This window comes from Salmo salar, chromosome ssa06 (assembly GCF_905237065.1).
Source record: "Salmo salar chromosome ssa06, Ssal_v3.1, whole genome shotgun sequence".
Taxonomy (NCBI): domain Eukaryota; kingdom Metazoa; phylum Chordata; class Actinopteri; order Salmoniformes; family Salmonidae; genus Salmo; species Salmo salar.
Window position 1 is genome coordinate 53,611,292 of NC_059447.1, and position 23,191 is coordinate 53,634,482.

Here is a 23,191-nt window from a genome sequence, read left to right on the forward strand (position 1 = left end):
TCTAAAGAAGGACAGTTTTATTGCTTCTTTAAATCAGAACAGTTTTCATCTGTGCTAACATAATTGAATTTTTTTTTCTAATGGTCAATTAGCGTTTTAAAATGATACACTTGGATTAGCGAACACAACGTGCCATTGGAACACAGGAGTGATGGCTGCTGATAATGGGCCTCTGTACTCCTATGTAGATATTCCATTAAAATTAAATCAGTTTCAAGCTACAATAGTCATGTACCACACTAACAATGTCTACACTGTATTTCTGATCAATTTGATGTCATTTTAAGGGACTTTGAAATGTGCTTTTCTTTCAAAAACAAGGACATTTCTAAGTGACCCCAAACGTTTTGAAAAGTAGTGTATATTTGTGCGATGTTACTGTACCAAATTTTATAGCTAGATGCATTTTTAGTGGTGGTCCTGGGCTGAAAATGCAGTAGACCACCTAGCTTTGACATCAAATCAGCCTCTAAAGTCCATTGTGCGAGATGGAAAGACGGAAATGTCAAGCAGGACAAAATATCATTGAGCAAAAAAACACTGAGTTTAGAGCAGAGAGGATAAGTCCAGAGAGCAGAGGATGAGTGCAGCGGGCACACAGGCAGCAGGGGCATGCAAATTAAACTTGCAAGTGTGAGTTTGAGCATGCAGAACATCATTGCCAGATGCAAAATATTAATTTGAGAGCAGAGATTTTTGTTTTGTTTTGCAGAGATACTACATGGTAATACTCAGAAGTTACTGAGCTCTCACGAATACACCGCACCCAACATAGATTTATCCTCTCACACCAAAAAATGTTGCACTCGCAACTACAATCTTTTACTCATTTTATTGCAGGTGAAAATTAGAGCCAATGAACTTAGTTGTCACTAAATAACACAGCCACAAAGTCATAATTATTATGGCTAAACTCCACTTATTTCTAAAATGTATCTTATTAAAGTCTGATTTTAAACCTAACCCTAACCACACTGCTAACATTACACCTAACCCTAACCTTAAATTAAGACCGAAAATAACATTTTTGTTTTCTTACATTTTTACGATGTGGCTATGTTATTTAGTGGAAACCGGATTTTGATGGTGAAAGGCAAGGTGATGGTGAAGTAGGGACGATAATAAAAAGCTAAGCACTATCATTTTTCAGTCCAGAATCTAACCAACCAACTAATCAACTATGATTTCAATATTAAATTATTAATAGTTATTTATATGAGCTTCTGTTATTAAAGCAGGCTATTGATTAGGCAAGCTAGATTAGCGTCAGCTAGCAGAGAGCTAGTTAGGGTTTAACCACAGAAAACTAACCAGTATCTTTGGTTTAAACAAGAGCACTGCTAGCTAGCTAAGTTAACGAGGACTTGAAAGACCAATGTGGTGGCGGAGGTAGATGGAGATTTGATTACTTTTACTCTGGCAGTTTTGTGCAGTTAGAATTAAAGATAATTACTTTTAAACATCTCCCTCTCTCCATGCAGGCCCATTTTTACTATGCGGAGGGGAAGTTGCTCTCTGCTTAGCTGACAGAGATAGGAAATACAGGAGTCCACTCTGTTCGAAGTACCTTGACTCTCCTCTATGCGCATCACTCTGGACTTCTTGCAGGTAACCATGACTTCTATCAATCACACCCGTAGCTTAATCATTAGTGGAACTGAGAATGGAGGAATAGTCATTTGGGCATTTGTCACTTAGATAGGATGACTTGCTCATGACGGCGCCGGTGGGTGGGGCTGCCGTCTTATCGGCCCTCAACCAATCATGCCATTTTGTTTATTATTTCGCGTTGTTCATAACTTGTTCTGTAATTTTTTTTTTTTTTAACAAGGCAAGTCCGTTAAGAACAAATTCTTATTTTCAATGACGGCCTAGGAACAGTGGGTTAACTGCCTTGTTCAGGGGCAGAATGACAGATTTGTACCTTGTAAGCTCGGGGATTTTATCTTGCAACCTTTCCGTTACTAGTCCAATGCTCTAAACACTAGGCTACGCTGCCGCCCCTACATAATGTTGCTGCTGACCGAAAAGAGCTTCTAAACATCAGAGCTGGGATTGCTCACCTCAAACTGGACAAAGAGTTTTTCTTCAATGAGTTGGATGCGAGGGATATACTGTTGACACCCGACCAGGCCGATCAACGTGATTCTCTGGAGAAGGAAACTGAGATTGAGGCAAAAGATCAGGGTGCCTTGTGAGGACCAGGCGACAAGCGGCTAATCTGCCCTTGCCCTCCGTTCTGCTAGCTAACGTTCAATCGCTAGAAAATAAATGGGACGAACTGAAAGCAAGTATATCCTACCAATGGGACATTAAAAACTAATATTTTATGTTTCACCGAGTCGTGGATGAACAACAACATTAAGAACATAGAGCTGGCGGGTTATACACTCTATCGGCAAGACAGAACAACAGCCTCTGGTAAAACACATGGCGGGGGCCTATGCATTTATGTATACAGTTGGTGCAGGATATCTAAGGAAGTCTCAAAGTTTTGCTCGCCTGAGGTGGAGTATCTTATGATAAGCTGTAGACCACACTATTTACCCAGAGAGTTTTCATCCATTTTTTCCATAGCTGTCTATATACCACCACAGAGCGAGGGTGGAACTAAATCCACACTAAATGAGTTGTATTCCTCCATAAGCAAACAGGAAAACGCTCATCCAGAGGCGGCCTTCCTAGTGGCCGGTGACTTTAATGCAAGGAAAATAAGTTTTGCTGAATTTTTATCAAGAATTTAAATGTGCAACCAGAGGTAAAAAAATTATAGACCACCTCTACTCCACACACAGAGACGCATACAAAGCTCTCCCTCGCCCTCCATTTGGCAAAGCTGACCATAATTCTATCCTCCTGATTCCTGCTTACAAGCACAAAGCAGGAAGTACCAGTGACACGGTCTCTAAAAAAGTGGTCAGATGAAGCAGATGCTAAACTACAGGACTGTTTTGCTAGCACAGACTGGAATATGTTCCGAGATTCTTCCGATGGCATTGAGGAGCACACCACATCAGTCACTGGCTTTATCAATAAGTGCATCGAGGACTTTGTCCCCACAGTGACTGTACGTACATACCCCAACCAGAAGCCATGGATTACAGGCAACATTCGCACTGAGCTAAAGGGTAGAGCTGCCGCTTTCACGGAGCGGAAGCTTATAAGAAATCCCGCTATGCCCTCCGACGAACCATTGAACAGGCAAAGCGTCAATACAGGACTAAGATCGAATCGTACTACACCGGCTCCGATGCTAGTTGGATGTGGCAGGGCTTGCAAACTATTACAGACTACAAAGGGAATCACAGCTGAGAGAAGCCCAGTGACACGAGCATACCAGACGCGCTAAATAACTTCTATGCTCGCTTTGAGGCAAGTAACACTGAAACATGCATGAGAGCATCAACTGCCTGGGATGACTGTGTGATCACGCTCTCCGCAGCCGATGTGAGAAAGACCTTTAAACAGGTCAACATTCACAAGGCAACATTCACAGACAGATTACCAGGACGTGTACTCAGAGCATGCGCTGACCAACTGGCAAGTGTCTTCACTGACATGTTCAACCTCTCCATGTCTGAGTCTGTAATACCAACATGTTTCAAGCAGACCACCATAGTCCCTGTGCGCAAGAACACTAAGGTAACCTGCCTAAATGACTACCGACCCGTAGTACTCACGTCTGTAGCCATAAAATGCTTTGAAAGGCTGGTCATGGCTCACATCAACACCATTATGCCAGAAACCCTAGACCCACTCCAATATGCATACCGCACCAACAGGTCCACAGATGACGCAATCTCTATTGCACTCCACACTGCCCTTTCCCAACTGGACAAAAGGAACACCTATGTGAGAATGCTATTCATTGACTACAGCTCAGCGTTCAACACCATAGTGCCCTCAACTCAAATCAAATTTTATTGGTCACATACACATGGTTAGCAGATGTTAATGCGAGTGTAGCGAAATGCTTGTGCTTCTACTTCCGACCATGCAGTACTATCTAACAAGTAATCTAACAATTTCACAACAACTACCTTATACACACAAGTGTAAAGGAATGACTAAGAATATACACATACAAATATATGGATGAGCGATGGCCGAACGGCATGGGCAAGATGCAGTAGATGGTATAGAGTACAGTATATACATATGAGATGAGTAACATAGGGTATGTAAACATTATATAAAGTGGCATTGTTTAAAGTGACTAGTGATACATATATTACATCCAATTATTAATTATTAAGTGGCTACAGATGAGTCAGTATGTTGGCAGCAGCCACTCAATGTTAGTGATGGCTGTTTAACAGTCTGATGGCCTTGAGATAGAAGCTGTTTTTCAGTCTCTCGGTCACAGCTTTGATGCACCTGTACTGACCTTGCCTTCTGGATGATAGCGGGGTGAACAGGCAGTGGCTCGGGTGTTTGTTGTCCTTGATGATCTTTTTGGCCTTCCTGTGACATCGGGTGGTGTAGGTGTCTTGGAGGGCAGGTAGTTTGCCTCCGGTGATGCGTTGTGCAGACCTCACTACCCTCTGGAGAGCCTTTTGGTTGTGGACGGAGCAGTTGACGTACCAGGCGGTGATACAGCCCGACAGAATACTCTCGATTGTGCAACTGTAAAAGGTTGTGAGTGTTTTTGGTGACAAGCCAAATTTCTTCAGCCTCCTGAGGTTGAAAATGCGCTGTTGCGCCTTCTTCACCACGCTGTCTGTGTGGGTAGACCATTTCAGTTTGTCCGTGATGTGTACGCCGAGGAAGTAAAAAATGTCCACCTTCTTCACTACTGTCCCGTCGATGTGGATAGGGGGGTGCTTCCTCTGCTGTTTCCTGAAGTCCACGATCATCTCCTTTGTTTTGTTGACGTTGATTGTCAGGTTGTTTTCCTGACACCACACTCCGAGGGTCCTCCCCTCCTCCCTGTAGGCCGTCTCGTCATTGTTGGTAATCAAGCCTACCACTGTAGTGTCGTCTGCAAACTTGATGATTGAGTTGGAGGCGTGCATGGACACGCAGTCATGGGTGAACAGGGAGTACAGGAGAGGGCTGGGAACGCACCCTTGGGAGGCATATTGAATGCGCGATCTGGGCTGGGAAAATTCTGAATCGTTGTTACTCTAACTTCCACGATGCATACAAAGTCCGCCCTCACCCACCTTTTGGCAAATCTGACCATGACTCCATTTTGTTGCTCCCAGCCTATAGACAGAAACTAAAACAGGAAACGCCCGTGCTGAGGTCTGTTCAAAGCTGGTCCAACCAATCTGATTCCACACTTCAAAATTGCTTCGATCACGTGGACTGGGAGATGTTCTGGATAGCGTTGAACAACAACATGATGATATAGGCTGATTTGGTGAGCGAGTTCATTAGCAAGTGCATCGGTGATGTTGTACCAACAGCGACTATTGATACCTTCCCCAACCAGAAACCGTGGATTGATGGCAGCATTCGCGCGAACCACTGCTTTTAATCAGGGCAAGGCGACCGGAAACATGACCAAATACAAACAGTGTAGCTATTCCCTCCGCAAGGCAATCAAACAAACTAAGCGTCAGTATAGAGACAAAGTAGAGTCGCAATTCAACGGCTCAGACACGAGAGGAATGTGGCAGGGTCTACAGTCAATCACGGACTACAAAAAGAAAACCAGCCCCGTCGCGGACCACAATGTCTTGCTCTCAGACAAACTAAACAACTTCTTCGCTCGCTTTGAGGACTATACAGTGCCACCGACACGGCCCGCTACCAAAACCTGCGGACTCTCTTTCACCGCAGCCAACGTGAGTAAAACATTTCAAACGTGTTAACCCTCACAAGGCTGCCGGCCAAGACGGCATCCCTAGCCGAGTCCTCAGAGCATGTGCAGACCAGCTGGCTGGTGTGTTTATGGACATATTCAATCAATCCCTATCCCAGTCTGCTGTTCCCACATGCTTCAAGAGGGCCACCATTGTTCCTGTTCCCAAGAAAGCTAAGGTAACTGAGCTAAACGACTATCGTCCCGTAGCACTCACTTCCGTCATCATGAAGTGCTTTGAGAGACTAGTTAAGAATCATATCACTTCCACCCTACCTGACACCCTAGACCCACTCCAATTTGCTTACAACCCCAAAAGGTCCACAGACGACACAATCGCAATCACACTGCACACTGCCCTAACCCATCTGGACAAGAGGAATACCCATGTAAGAATTCTGTTCATCAACTACAGTTCAGCATTTAACACCATAGTGCCAGCCAAACTCGTCATTAAGCTCAAGACCCTGGGTCTCGATCCCGCCCTGTGCAACTGGGTCCTGGACTTTGACACGCCGCCCCAAGGTGGTGAGGGTAGGCAACAACACCCTAAGGGGTGCATGATCAGTCCCCTTCTGTACTCCCTGTTCACCCATGACTGCATGACCATGCACAACTCCAAAACCATCATTAAGTTTGCTGATGACACAACAGTGGTAGGCCTGATCACTGACAACGATGAGACAGCCTATAGGGAGGTCAGAGACCTGACCATGTGTTGCAAGGACAACAACCTTTCCCTCAACGTGATCAAGACAAAGGAGATGATTGTGGACTACAGGAAAAAGAGGACCGAGCATGCCCCCATTCTCATCGATGGAGCTGAACTGGAGCAGGATGAGAGCGTCAAGTTCCTTGGCATCCACGTCAACAACAAACTAACATGGTCCAAGCACACCAAGACAGTCGTGAAGAGGGCACGACAAAACCTATTCCCCCTCAGGAGACTGAAAAGATTTGGCATGGGTCGTCAGATCCTCAAAAGATTTTACAGCTGCACCATCGAGAGCATCCTGACGGGTTGCATCACTGCCTGGTATGGCAACTGATCGGCATCCGACTGCAAGGCACTACAGAGGGTAGTGCGTACGGCCCAGTACATCACCGGGGCCAAGCTTCCTGCCATCCAGGACCTCTACACAAGGCGGTGTCAGAGCAAGGCCCACAAAATTGTCAAAGACTCCAGTCACCCAAGTCATAGACTGTGCTCTCTGCTACTGCACGGAAAGCGGTACCAGAGCACCAAGTCTAGGTCCAAGAGGCTTCTAAACAGCTTCTCCCCCAAAGCCATAAGACTCCTGACTATTTGCACCCCCATGCTGCTACTCTCTGTTATTATCTATGCATAGCCATTTTAACAACCCTACCTGCATGTACATAATTATCTCAATTACCTCGACACCGGTGCCCCCACACATTGACATAGTACCGGTACCCCTGTACAATAGCGGGGCTATGTTTTTCACTGATGTTGTTTAATTATTAGTTTTCCTAATCTCTTACTTTTTTCTTAATTTTCATATTTTTTTAGGTATTTTCTTAAAACGGCATCGTTGCTTAATTAAGGGCTTGTAAGTAAGCATTTCACTGTAAGGTCCACACCTGTTGTATTTGGCGCATGTGACAAATAACATTTGATTTTATGTTATTAACCATTACTACTATTACCAACTGCTGTCTATTTGGTTAGAAAGATGGTTCTATATAGAGGATAATTCTATACTGAATGGAGAGCCATCCTCCTATAGGTTCACTTCATCCCTTACCTAACATACATACAAGTAGGTTAGGTAAGGGATGAAGTGAACCTATAGGAGGATAGCTCTCCACGACAAGGGTCAGGTCCCATGTGGCTCAGTTGGTTGAGCATGGTGTTTACAACGCCAGGGTTGTGGGTTCGATTCCCACGGGGGACCAGTACGGAAGAAAAAAAAAAACATGTATGAAATGTTTGAAATGTATGCATTCACTACTGTAAGTCGCTCTGGATAAGAGCGTCTGCTAAATGACTAAAAAATGTAAAAAAAAAAAAAAAATGGTTGGGGGTGAAATGACAGTAGGCTGTTTAATACTAAGCCATACTGACTGATGAGTGGCATGGATTGGTACAACTCGACTCAGTCCCACATAGTAAGTTATCATTTATTTAGCTAAATGATTATCCATAGTTGCCTCTTTTGATACAGCAACAGTCTTAAAATGGACTGTTACCTTGAATGCAGCATTAAGATGTTAAACTTTCCAACTCCAAATGAACTCTGACATTTCCTATTTTTACTCTCTCTCTCTCACTGCAGTTGTTCTCAGGAGACGGATCAGTGTGTGTAGAGAACATATATCTGACAAGGTTAGTCAGGCTTCTACTTCATCACCCTGGACCACTACACCTACGAGGCAGAGGACACCAATTTTGACCTGTGAGTCACCTTTGACCTTGACATAACTTTCTAAAGGTTAGGGAACACCCATGACCCCAAAACTCATCTTGTGCCTTACACAACTTAACACTTATGTATCCATTCACCTTCCTCAGTGGAGTCCTGACCTGGGGTATCAAACTCCAATATTTGTGAAATCAGAGCAAGGCTTCAACCGCAGAGGGACATCAGGGAAATGCTGTGTCTTTGTTTTTACTAAGACGTGGCTTACGGAAAATAAACTCGACTCTGCTATTCATCCAGACGGCTTCTCCATATTTCGATTGGATCGAGTGGTGGCTTCATTGCGAGCTCCTCTTTACTCCACCTGGAGTTCCTTATGCTTAAATGCCGACCCCACTATATGCCGAGGGAATTCACGTGTGTTATTATCACAGCTGCGTACATACCGCCACAAGCAAAACCAAGGCGGCACTCAGCGAACTGTAAAGGATCATTAGCCTGCAAGAATCCTCTCACCCGGAAGTAGTCTTTATTGTTGCGGGTGACTTTCAATCAAACCAGTCTAAAACAAATGTTCCCAAAAAATCACCAACATGTATCCTGCCCCACAAGAGGATCCAGCATGCTTGACCATGTATACACAAACATTCATATTTTATATATATATATATATATATATATATATATATATATATATATATATATATATATATATATATATATATATATATATATATATACACACACACATACATACATACACACATATACATACATACATATACATACATACATACATACATATACATACATACATACATACATATATATATATATATTTTTTTTTACTGTAGTAAACATGGGAAAGTGCCTAATTCCTTACATAAGCGAGAGCAGGCCATGTCTGTACTACAGAATGCGGGGCACGCAGGAGACCGGTGTTATTTCATAGTTGTGATGTCTTCACTATTATGCTACAATGTAGAAAATAGTACAAATAAAGAGAATTCCTGGAATGAGGAGGTGTGTCCAAACTTTTGACTGGTACTTGTTTAATTAAATTGACTAATATTATGTTTTTTCTACTCCAAGAAAAACGAAAAACCCTCTGGGTTTCCATTAGGATGGAACAGAAAATATGGTGCTGTACAACGAGACGGTCGGCAGTACAGTACTGGGCTATTTAGCTAAAGAAGCCCCGCAGGGCATGAGGAAGGAGTAGGCTGTCCTTGTAAATAAGAATTTGTTCTGAACTGACTTGCCTAGTTAAATAAAGGTTACACTAAGAGCATAACATTTCTGTACCCTAATTTTCTAATTCTGGTCTAACCAATACCAAAATGGAGATTAAGTGAAAATAAAAATCTCATTGATTTATCAGGACCAGTCCCCATGCTTGCCTCAGAGCAACGTGAAACGGTGCTAATATAGTTGTAGGCTTTTGCTTCTAATGCTCTTTAAATAAATAAGACCTACACCATTTTTAACAGCACATTACTCAACACTAGTGAGACTCATTTCACCTATGGTAGGCCTACACTATATCGAAAAATATTTTTTTCAATGACGTTACTCTCCGACAATAATTGCATTTAGAGGATTGGAGGACTCTAAATGAATATCTAAGGGGAATTTTTGTTAGATATTCTCAGATATTCCTAATTAATTAATAATAAACGCTTTGATTAAAAAGTAACAATATTTTGGAGATTTCGTTTTTATTTAACCTAGAGTGAGCGAGAAAAAGGAAATTCTTGAACATGGGGTGAGACATTCTCACTCGCTTGTTTTGTACTGTTCTGTAGATTCGACCCAATGATTCGTCTGACAAACAAAGAATTTTGCGTCCTGCAGGCCCAGATCACAGCTGGCGAGACATTCAATAATGTCATCTTCACAGACGAATCAACCGTGGCCCTTGAGCAATTTGCTCAAAATTGCTACAGAAAAAGGAAGATCAAGAAGATTAATGAAAGCATAAAGATGTTTTGAGTTAGAAATGTAACACTTTAGAGTACATTGGCATCGAATACATTGCAAGTTGAGGGATTTTCACAACAGTTGCCGGGCTATAAGAAGTCTATGTCCTGCTAATAGGAAACATTTGCATGATGGGCTACATTCTTTTTTGTAACCACAATGTCACACATAATTTGTATCAACCTTTCCAATTACTTTTAGAGTTTAGGATTTACAAATGTGCGCTTTTAATTATTAGTTACATTGTTTTAGTTCGAACGTGCAGACTTTTTTCTTTAAATTATTGTTTTATGGAGGATGCTACATTTTTGACCAGTTGCAACTGTAAGTAGGCCTAATAAAAAAGATCCTACTTCTATTAGGCTGTTAAGCCTCATAGCCTACCTCAGCCAGTTATTAAGTTCTTTTATATAGGTATTTTATATAGGTCTAGGCTCAGAAGAAATAGACTCCAATTAAGCCATCTTGTTGTTTGTAAAGTCAATTTAAAATGAAGATTTTTGTTGAAATGAATTGCTCGACTTGTGTTGCACACCATCTGTTGGTGTGCAACACTTGCATAACAAGTTAGCTATATTTTCAGCACCAGCCATTGTTTACCTATTGATTGCGCTGTGGTTGCTGCCAGTTTTTTTTTTTTTAATTGAACCTTTATTTAACTAGGCAAGTCAGGTAGGAACAAATTCTTATTTACAATGAAGTCCTACCCCGGCCAAACCCAGATGACGCTGGGCCAATTGTGCACCTCCCTATGGCACTCCCAATCACGGTCGGATGTTATACAGCCTGAAATCGAACCAGGGGCTGTAGTAAAGCCTCTTGCACTGAGATGCAGTGCCTTAGACCGCTGCGCCACTCGGGAGCCATGACCGATATATAGATATGATTTTTTTTTTCAGAACATGAACCGTGTGTAGGTAGATACGTGTGTAGGTAGATGTGGAAAGATAGATACAAATGACTTTTTTCAAGTGGGGGGAGGTCACACCTAGCTCAGCTATTAGACAATTCTTTAGTAAAGGTTGAATAGTCTATTGTTTAGCTAATAGCCCATTAGAATGTCTAATAGAATGTTGAGGGTTCGAAATCTGCTCCCTGCTTGTTTCATTACATTATTATGCCGGTCTCAGAGTGAACAGCCTGGATTGTTCTCCCATCTCGTTCCTCGCTCTCTTCCAAGCGTCATTCAGCACGCTTGTGGGCATGCTGGCAGGATGTACTGTTTTTATTCTGTATATATGAATTACAAATCAGCCTTTACTTAAATCATGTTTGTAGTCTATTGCATAGTTACAATGTGTAATCATTGATGTCCCAGGAGCGGTAAACACTGTTGAGGTGTATAATTGTAATACATACATGCAGACACCGCATCATTCACAGAATGGAGTTTGATACACCTGGTATTGGATATGACTGAAAAAAACCTTGTTAAATAGCGATTTTTGTAAATTAACTTCATGACAAAAAAAATATGCACAATCATTTGTCTCTACATTAACTAACATATTCCTCTCAATTGTAAATGTTTTGCTTGACTCGTTATGACGATATAATTACTTAAATTAGCTTCCACCATAATGTTTTGTCAACCATCTTTGCTGAAAAAAAGTCACCAGGGACGGGTGGCTCGCGTCAAATTCGTCATTGGAACCACTCGATATGATTGGTCATATAAAAACCTTGGGACCCAAATGCATAATGAGTGCTCTAACACCTCCTTGTGGTGGTCTGGAGCAATGAAACCGTGATGCTGGGTACCTAAGTCCCGCGGTGTAAACTCGCAACTTTTAAAGGAGGAACCACAGTATGTATTATGGCTTTACACCCCCTGCTATAATGTGGATAAAGAGTTACTTGTCTAACAGAACACAGAGGGTGTTCTTTAATGGAAGCCTCTCAAACATAATTCAGGTAGAAGCAGGAATTCCCCAGGGTAGTTGTTTAGGCCCCTTGCTTTTTACAATCTTTACTAACAACATGCTACTTGCCAGCCAAACCCGCCGCCCATAGGACTTTCAATCACGGCTGGATGTGATGCAGCCTGGATTCGAACCAGGGACTGCAGTGATGCCTCTTGCACTGAGATGCAGTGCCTTAGACCGCTGCACCACGCGGGAGCCCAACATAAAGCGCAGCAGTTATTTTGAATAATGAATAGTGTGGAAATTGAGCAAGTTGAGGTGACTAAACTGCTTCGAGTAACCCTGTATTTTAAACTGTCATGGTCAAAACATAATGATACAACAGTAGCTAAGATGGGGAGAAGTCTGTCCATAATAAAGCACTGCTCTGCCTTCTTAACCTGTTGGGTCTAGGGGGCTGCATTTGCACGTCTGGATAAAAAAAATGTACCCGATTTAATCTGGTTACTAATCCTACCCAGTAACTAGAATATGCATATACTTATTATATATGGATAGAAAACACTCTAAAGTTTCCAAAACTGTTTGAATGGTGTCTGTGAGTATAACAGAACTCATTTGGCAGGCAAAACCCTGAGACATTTTCTGACAGGAAGTGGATACCTGATGTGTTGTATTGACTTTAAACCTATCCCATTGAAAAACACAGGGGCTTAGGAATATTTTGGCACTTCCTATTGCTTCCACTAGATGTCACCAGCCTTTACAAAGTGTTTTGAGTCTTCTGGAGGGAGATCTGACCGAACAAGAGCCATGGAACGATGATGTCCCATTAGACACCTGGCGCGCGAGTTCATGTTGGGTACCCTCGTTCCAATACGTTATAAAAGAGTATGCATTCGTCCACCTTGAATATTATTCATGTTCTGGTTAAAAAAGGCCCTAATGATTTATGCTATACAACGTTTGACATGTTTGAACGAACGGAAATATATTTTTTCCCCTCGTTCATGACGAGAAGTCCGGCTGGCTTACATCATGTGCTAACGAGACGGAGATTTTTGGACATAAATGATGAGCTTTTTTGAACAAAACTACATTCGTTATGGACCTGTGATACCTGGAAGTGACATCTGATGAAGAGAATCAAAGGTAATGGATTATTTACATAGTATTTTCGATTTTAGATCTCCCCAACATGACGTCTAGTCTGTATCGCAACGCGTATTTTTCTGGGTGCAGTGCTCAGATTATTGCAAAGTGTGATTTCCCAGTAAGGTTATTTTTAAATCTGGCAAGTTGATTGCGTTCAAGAGATGTAAATCTATAATTCTTTAAATGACAATATAATATTTTACCAATGTTTTCTAATTTTAATTATTTAATTTGTGAAGCTGACTTGACTGCCGGTTATTGGAGGGAAACGATTTCCTCAACATCAATGCCATAGTAAAACGCTGTTTTTGGATATAAATATGAACTTGATAGAACTAAAAATGCATGCATTGTCTAACATAATGTCCTAGGAGTGTCATCTGATGGAGATTGTAAAAGGTTAGTGCATCATTTTAGCTGGTTTTATGGTTTTGGTGACCCTGTCTTTGACTTGACAAAACATTACACACAACTCTTGTAAATGTACTGTCCTAACATACTCTAAATTTATGCTTTCGCCGTAAAACCTTTTTGAAATCGTAAAACGTGGTTAGATTAAGGAGATGTTTATCTTTCAAATGGTGTAAAATAGTTGTATTTTTGAAAAATTTGAATTTTGACATTTATTTGGATTCAAATTTGCCGCTCTTGAAATGCACCTGCTGTTGATGGAGTGCACCACGGGTGGCACGCTAGCGTCCCACCTAGCCCCAAGAGGTTAACAACCCTATCAACAAGGCACCTGGACTACTGTTCAGTGTGGTCAGGTGCCACAAAGAGAGACTTGGGAAAATTGCAGTTGGCTCAGAACAGGGCAGCACGGCTAGCCCTTAAAAGTATATGGTGAGCTAACATTAAGGACATGCATGTCAATCTCTCATGGCTCAAAGTGGAAGAGAGATTGACTTCCTCATTCCTTGTTTTTGTAAGAGCTGTTGACAACCTGAGGGTACCGAGCTGTCTGTTTAAAATACTAGCACACAGTCCCCAAGTCCAGAACAGACTATGGGAGGCGCACAGTACTACATAGAGCCATGACTACATGGAACTCTATTCCACATCAGGTAACTGATGCAAGCAGTAGAGGCAGACTCAATGCTGCAGGATTGTTTTAAGAATACTGATTGGAATATGTTCAAAGATTCATCCACTCATTCAATAATGAGGAATATACATCGTCAGACACAGGCTTCATTAGAAAATGTTGTATCCACAATAACAATCCGGACATACCCCAACCAAAACCACTGGATGAATGGAGATATCCGTGCGGAGAGCCCGTACTGCAGCATTCAATGTCAGCAGAACGAACCCCGATGGCGCGCAACAAATACATAGTACAGGTGGTAGATGTCTGAGGTACGAGCTCTGCAAATCCATTAGGGAAGCAAAAAGACAACAATACAGACTCAAACTTGAATTGATGTTCGACAACTCAGACTTGGGTCACATGTGGCAAGGACTACAGACTATCAAGGCAAATCCCGCTGTGCAATGCCCACTGAAGTCCCCCTCTCAGACGAGATTAACACATTCTATGCTCGCTTCGGGGCAGACAATACAGAGCCATCCAGGAAGACACTCGTTGCTCTGGACGACCAGGTCCTTTCGCTCTTCGAAGCTGACGTGAGGAAATCTCTCAAAAGAGTGAATACTCAAAAAGCCACTGGTCCAGATGGCATCCCTGGCCGCATCCTTAGAGTATGTGCTGACCACGCTGGTGGGCGTCTTCTCGGACATCTTCAACCTGTCCCTGTCCCAGGCTGTTCTCCCCACCTGCTTTAACCTTTTCACGCGTGATTTTCTAATATCTTTAACGGGTACCACAGCGTGAGTTTTTTTATGCGCATAACGTCAGAATGCACCCACTGTTCCAAAATGTGGTTGTTAAGCAACAGGACAGTTAAACCACGCTGCCCTCAAACCAAGGCACGCCGCCTGCTAATTATCTATAGGCTGTGTTTCAACTTCTCAATTTCTAATTATTTTCGAACAAGTTTTATTTTCTAACAGTTTGAATTAAGGTCTGTCCTACCTCATTAATTCACATAAGAAGAAGCCCATTTCAATGTTACCGACAATTTCTGTTTAAGGCTTTACTGAACTGGAAAAACTTCTCTCTTCGACGAGAGCCCAAGAAGCAATTCCCCCCAGTGCTCATCTCTAGTCAGAACAGGCCTTGCACAAACCTTTCCCCCTGGCACATTTTCTGGCGGGCGCCCGCATTGCCTTCATTATTGTTTTCCTTACAAATAATAACTTTGGATGTGTGCATTCCTATCAAAGTAAGTGGCTTATTTTCTGTATATATCGTGTAGTCGTTCCTACTATAGCATAGCGTATGTATGGAGCATAATGTATTCAGTTTTATTCACGGTTTCAAAGTTCTGGTGACAAATTATGCATTCCGATTCTTGCATAGATTCTAATGGACAGATATGCTGAGCTACTTGCCAGCTATATGTGGCGCCATGTTTTTTGACATCATACAATGCATTCTGGTTGTCACGTAAGCATCTGTCAGACCAAAGATGTTATAACAAAACGAGGTGAAGGGATGGTTCACTCGACTGACTTGTAGTACTTTCAAGACAACTGGGAAATCTGAAAAATACGAGGTCAAATCATGACGTCAGTGATCTTCAGGTCAGAAAGTAGGAGCTCTAGAAAAAGGCCTGAGTTCCCGAGTTGGAATTCCGTGTTGGATGAGTTCCCAGTTGTCTTGAACTCACTGAAGTTGGAAATGAATTGTTTTGAATGCGGCATCAGATTGTAACTATGGCACCTCAGACCCCCCTTTTCTAGGGGTTTTACTTTTATTTAGCTTATAAACTTCTCCTGTGTTTGCCCCCCATTCATTGATAAATCCCCATCATAACTTCCTGCATCATATCCCTGCACGATACCTTCCTTCATTTCAACCTTCCTCCATTTCAACCCCCCTTGGACTTGAAATCTCCCACAAATGAAACTAACCCTCCTACAAACTCCCCTAAATTGGTTTTGACCAACTCTGGCAACCCTTTTAATCTTTCACGCTACAGTTAGGCTAGGCAGTAGGCTTGATGATCTGTGAGGTGATAACATTTTATTTGCTTTGTGATTCATCAAAAACTGTAAACGCCTTGTCAAGTCATGTGCTCCGGTTCTTGTATACACTGTAACAAGTATCTTGAACAAAAATATGAATGCAACATGTTCAATGATTTTACTGAGTTACAGTTCATATTAGGAAATCAGTCAATTGAAATAAATGCATCAGGCCCTGATCTATAGTTTTCACATGGCTTGGCAGGGGTGCAGCCACGGGTGGGCCTGGGAGGACATAGGCCCACCCACTGGGGAGCCAGTCCCACCCACTGGGGAGCCAGTCCCAGCCAATCAGAATGAGTTTCTCCCCACAAAAGACCTTTATTACAGACAGAAATACTCTCATCAGCTGTTTGGGTGGCTGGTCTCAGACAATCCTGCAGGTAAAGAAACGGGATGTGGAGGTCCTGGGCTGGAATGGTTACACGTGGTCTGCGATTGTGAGGCCGGTTGGACTCGTTGCCAAATTATCTAGAACGACGGAGGCAGCTTAAGGTAGAAAAATGAACATTCAATTCTCTGGCAACAGCTCTGGTGGACATTCCTGCAGTCAGCATGCCAATTGCACACTCTTTCAAACCTGAGACATCTGTGACATTGGGTTGTGTGACAAAACTGCACATTTTAGAGTGGTCTTTTATTGTCCCCAACACAAGATGCACCTGTGTAATGATCATGCTGTTTAATCAGCTTCTTGATATGCCACACTTGTCAAGTGGATGGATTATCGTGGCTAAGAAGGATGCTCACTAACAGGGATGTAAACACATTTGTCCACAACATTTTAGAGAAATAAGCTTTTTGTGCATATGGAACATGGGAACAAAACTTTACATTTTGCGTTTATATTTTTGTTCGGTAAACATCGAATATTTGTAATACGCTGAAAAGTGGCAATGGGCGCAGCCATCTTTGAATTTGTTTATTTGCGTCTTATAGTGAATGGTATTCTGGGATTAGGGAGTTTTCGCTTGTCAAACATAAACAAACATGGCTGCCATCATAAAGAATTTAGTTGCTGTTAGCTTAGTTGACACACATCTAAACAATATGACATTTCTCCCTTGTGCTCACCAGAGATGTGGTGCATTGTTAACAAGTCTAGCTGTTAGGTCGCAAACTTATGTTATTTAGACTGGTTTATGGAATGAGTTTGGCTGTGGATGTGTTCCATGTGATGCTTGGATGATAAAGTTAGTATTTATCTTTTACAATAAAAGGCGAAATTGAGGAATATTTCACATCAGTACAAAACATGGTTAACGAGACCACCCTCGTCCCAGTGTCCAAGAAAAACAAGGTGACATGCCCAAATGACTATCACCCTGTCACACTTACCTTAGTCGTCATGTAGTGCTTCTAGAGGCTGGTCATGGCCCACATCAAGCCAGCATGCCAGGCACACTGGACCCACTCCAATTTGCCTACTTCTCCAACAGATCCATAAGCTGTTTCCAGCTACAATAGTCATTTACAACATTAACAATGTCTACACTGTATTTCTGATCAATTTCATGTTATTTTAATGGACAAAAAAAAAAGAAGATTTTCTTTCAAAAACAAGGACATTTTGGGTATATGAGTCAACTCTAAGTCTGTATACACCCTGTACTACTACATGCCTGTGTTTTGTTTGCACACACGTTTCTCTGTGTGTGATTTAATGCACTGTTTTGTGACATCCGTCTCTCTCGTCTCCAGATATTTAGTGCTACCCAGACCAGAGTTTTGAGTTTGAGGCAGGGACAGATTACACTGTACATCTGAGCTTGTACTGTTAATGTACTGTTAATGTAGCAGGTTCTCCCCTTTGTGTCTCCATATAATTCAAAATACCTATATGCTGTGTGTGTGTGTGTGTGTGTGTGTGTGTGTGTGTGTGTGTGTGTGCACTTGGGCTTAATAAATACCCTAAATATTGGATGATGCCTTCATCTCAATTCACACACTTAACTATTCCAGTCCTTCCTTTCTTTCTATGTTATCATTGTTATTCCCAACAATGGAGTGATTATATTTAGCTATATTAAATTATGGCCAGGACCTAGTGTATGATTAATGAACTTGTTAGATCACAGCCACATTATGCCCATACTACATAATATTTTTTAACAGCCAAAATATTTTTTTTTGCTAACATTACACCAACAAAACACATGAGCATTCTTTGTAATGTTTCTGAAACAATATATGCAGTACTAGTAAGAAGTAATGTGGTATATTGTTTAACCAAAATATCACAAAAATGTTCAGGGGCAGGAGGTTACCATGTTAATGTGACTCATCATGTTTCTGCCTGTAAGATTGAGTCTGACTAGTAGAAGCATTGTCTTCTCTTCCCTTCCTAGCAGTTGAAACTCAAACATTGAGAACAACCTAGCTTGTGAACAAAACAATGTAAATAGCCAAGAACAAAGTCTTGCTTCAGTAGACTTTCGTTTCAAGTAAATTAGACCAACCTTTATGCCCTTCACGTACACACAGCCCCCAGCCAGGCAGTGTTGCAGTGCTAGGTGGATTAGGCTTCGTAGTTCTTTGACTTTATGCGATTAATTTACCAGCTATGAAACAAAACGGCAGAAATTCTTTGAAAACAGTTACTGCAGCATTCATTTGACTATAAATGTGATCTTACTTGACTATTTTCACTTGCACCATGGAGCCCTGACCACCCACCAATGCCAAAAACAACCCGCATTTGGCAGGTGATCATTTTAGGCCCTGCATGTTCATTTTAGGCCCTGCAGATGAACATTGCTGGCTAAGAAGTAATTAGCTAGCTAGCTAACTTTAGCAAGTAGATTCTACGCAGCTCAAAGTACAGTATAGCTATTTAATTGCTTATGGATCAAGTTGAAGCTGGGTTACCCAAGTCGTTTGGTGCTTACTTTTTAAGCCGGGTAGCAAGCTAAACAGACGGCTCTGAAGTGGATCCAATCGATGTAATGCATCTAAGAAGAATGGCTAAAGTCAAGTATCTGTTAGTTTGTCCATCACTCCAGTGTAAGTGACCAATCTAAAGTTTCTAGACACCCGCCTCTAAGCCCACCTCCCCACCAGCCTGAAATCCAATCGAGAAAAAAAAAGAGAAATTGAAACCCAAAAGGTGCCAAGATTTGAAAGAGAGCAAATTGAGAGTGAAAACTTGACAAAGACGTGACTATTGATGCTGTCAAATGTATTTTTTTGAACACACTAAGGTTAACAACTAATATAGCTAGCAGGCTAAAAATGCAACCCAACACTTACCGACCAGGTCATTTCGGCGTCACTCTTCCACTTTTCAAAATTAATTCCAATGTTTATCCGGTTTCTGGATTGGTCATGAGCAGTCTTTTTCTCGCTTCTTTTTCTCTTTTGGGGTCGAGTTCATTCAGATCCAAGAACCCGAGAATGACGTTTGTTTCTGTCAACATTTTCTCAAAATGTTTTCCCTGCTTCCAGGACATTTTATCTAAAAACAAGTTAGCTAGCTTGTGGGCTTTATCTGCTCTGTGTTTGTTTCTGGCAGCTGTAGCTTGCAAGTGACTTTCCTTTTCTCACCAACTCTGGAGCCATGGCAGCAGGGTTGTTAGCACAAAGACACACCTTGCCCAGAGGCCATCCCACAGCCGCTCAGGGCTCAAACTCCTTGTTTTCGTTCAAAGTGAAAACACAACACAAGTGGGGCGGCATGGGGGTACCCACAACCTGCGGATTCAGTCTTTTAGTCCACAAAATTATGCTAAACATTGGATGTTGTAATAGTATTTTTTTTTTACTATGCATGATGTGGCACATAATTATACCACAAAAAGGTCAACAAAAAATAACACTGTTGCGATAAGATCACCCTAAAGAGAATACTTGTCCCACACATGCAGGTGCACACACAAACACATAGGGCTATATTATCAAATTGACAGATAAAAAAAAAAATGTATCTAGCCTAATTCTATACAAATGTTTTTACATTTTTGTCATTTAGCAGACACTTTTATCCAGAGTCACTTACATTTAGTGCATTCAACTGCATATCACAGCCATAGTAAGCAACATTTTTCCTCAATAAGCAGCTACCAGCAAAGTTAGTGCTATTAAGAAAAGACAAGTGTGAGTGTTAGTTCGCTATAATATACAGTACAGCCAGCCTGTCTTGAACTAGCGGAGAGAACGTTTTTGTTATGTTACCCTTAATGTTCCCCTAATGTTTGTGTCCAGTTTTCCATTAGTTAGAATGATACCCTAACTACTTAAGCTAAAACCTTCTGAGAACCTTTTTAGCATGTGTTGGTGTTAGAGTTAGGAAAACTTCCCATTAATGTCAAACAGAACATACCCAGAACGTGTTTACCATGTTCTCAGAGTATACACTATTAATGTTCTAGACATTTCATAGGACCTTGCAAAAACATTAATGTGTCCATTTTTTTTAATTACCTAATTGATAGTTACGACCTTGTCTCATTGATGCAACTCTCCAACAAGCTTGGGAGAGGTGTCCTCCGAAACATGATCGGCCAAGCTACACTGTTTCTTAAATACACTGCACACTTAACCCAGAAGTCACCCATACCAATGTGTCGGACAATTAGACTGACGACACCTTGCAGGCACCTGGCCCACCAAAAGGAGTCGTTAAAGCACAATGAGCCAAGGAAAGCCCCCTGGCCAAACCCTCCCTTAACCCGGACAGCGTTGGGCCATTGTGCACCACCCTAATAGGCTCCTGGTCACAACCCCAGGCTGTAGTGGCGCCTCAGCACTGCTTGGCAGTGCCTTAGACTGCTGTGCCACTTGGGAGGACAGGATATTATTACATCAATGTCCCACCAAAGATACACAGAACAGGGTTTTCATGTTCTCAGAACATAAGATATTAATGTCCTACACATGTTTCATGGGAACGTTGCAGTAAGATTTCTATGTATCAGATGTCAGGGCGTCACCTGATGCTCCCAAAGAAAGCTCTGATTGGTGAATCACTGATCCATTTCAGCTCTTTGTCTGTGGGCAAGGTTAGGGATACTTACACAAACACTGGTTTTAACATACTGTACAGTGTTTTCAACTTACATATTTGACACACTGATTACATTGTTCATTTATACAGGAGTTATTATTCAACAGTCCTCATCTGGGATTTGAACTCAGAACCTCCTGGTTCAGGATATGCCAATGTTCCTGCTACGCCACCATGTCCGTGTATTGGTTCAGCAGAATTTCCTCATAATTGATTTGATTTACTTATTTCAGCAATGTAAGGGCTTTCAGTATAGTTGTCTAATGTTGGTGGGGCATGTTAACCTGTTTTAAAGCACTCCTGAATCACTATGATCGATAAAAGTTTTTCTTGAGTGTACTTTTAAAGCTGAGATTTATTTGCAATCACCCTATTGTTTACAGCATTTACATTTAAGTCATTTAGCAGACGCTCTTATCCAGAGCGACTTAAAAATTGGTGCATTCACCTTATGATATCCAGTGGAACAACCACTTTACAATAGTGCATCTAAATCTTTTAGGGGGGGGTTAGAAGGATTACAGCCTTCCACCTAACAAGTTGTTTCAAATCTACACAAGTGCCTAGGGAGGAAGGGGTAGGGTTTATTCTGGACAGGACAGGGCCAAACTATACTGGCCCAATAAGCACATGCCCTAGAGATATTCCTTATTGGGACAGTGGATAGGGAGTTCATCATTGCTGCTGGTGGCAACAGTCAAGACACACTAGGACAGTCCCCCTAGACTGATATTCTTAGCAAAACATGTTAATGAAATTATTTGGCAACAGATACAACACACCTATCTGATCTAATTAAAATGAGTTTCTCATTGAAATATAGGAATCTGTAGGATTTCCCCTTGAGCACAAATTATGACCACATTTACACTACCTCATAAATTATCAGTATTTATTCATTCTACATAGCTGAGCATCTCAAATAGAACTTTTGAAATAAGCTGTAACTGCTCTCAAATAATGATATTAACATATTTTGCTAAGAATGTGAGAGTAGGGTGATTCCCTGCAGGGGTGGGCAATTCCAGTCCTCGAGGGCCTGATTGGCGTCACAGTTTTTAACCAGCCCCAGCTAACACACCTGACTCCAATAATCACCTAATCATGATCTTCAGTTTAGAATGCAATCTGATTAATCAGCTGTGTTTGCTAGGGATCGAGAAAAAGTGTGACACCAATCAGGCCCTCGAGGACTGGAGTTGCCCACCCCTGCGGCCTAGCGGGTCTCGAACCCAAGCTACCAGCACCAGTGACTAACGCCATAATCACTGTCTCAATAAGAGGCATCTCCAGGGCATGTGCTTATTGGGCCAGTATAGTTATGCTCTGTCCAGAAAAATACCCTAGGCACGTAAACTCAGAAAAAAAAGAAACGTCCCTTTTTCAGGACCCTGTCTTTCAAAGATAATTCGTAAAAATCCAAATAACTTTACAGATCTTCATTGTAAGGGTTTAAACACTGTTTCCCCATGCTTGTTCAATGAACCATAAACAATTAATGAACATGCACCTGTGGAACGGTCGTTAAGACACTAACAGCATTAGACGGTAGGCAATTAAGGTCACAGTTATGAAAACCTAGGACACTAAAGAGGTCTTTCTACTCACTCTGAAAAACACCAAAAGAAAGATGCCCAGGGTCCCTGCTCATCTTCGTGAACGTGCCTTAGGTATGCTGCAAGGGGGCATGAGGACTGCAGATGTGGCCAGGGCAATAAATTGCAATGTCCGTACTGTGAGACACCTAAGACAGAGCTACAGGGAGATAGGATGGACAGCTGATCATCCTCGCAATAGCAGAACACGTGTAACAACACCTGCACAGGATCGGTATATCCAAACATCACACCTGCGGACAGATACAGGATGGCAACAACAACTGCCCGAGTTACACCAGGAACGCACAATG

General features: G+C 41.8%; 1 protein-coding gene and 1 non-coding gene across 3 annotated transcripts in view; one reads left to right on the forward strand and one right to left on the reverse strand.

Moving 5' to 3' along the window:
* LOC106607639 (zinc finger and BTB domain-containing protein 1) overlaps positions 1–23,191 on the reverse strand; it is a 41,075-nt gene that overhangs the window by 11,888 nt on the left and 5,996 nt on the right. The gene's annotated exons all lie outside the window — the stretch shown is intronic.
* Positions 7,651–7,726, forward strand: trnav-uac (transfer RNA valine (anticodon UAC)). Its single transcript has one exon. It is a non-coding gene; the product is annotated as a tRNA-Val (tRNA).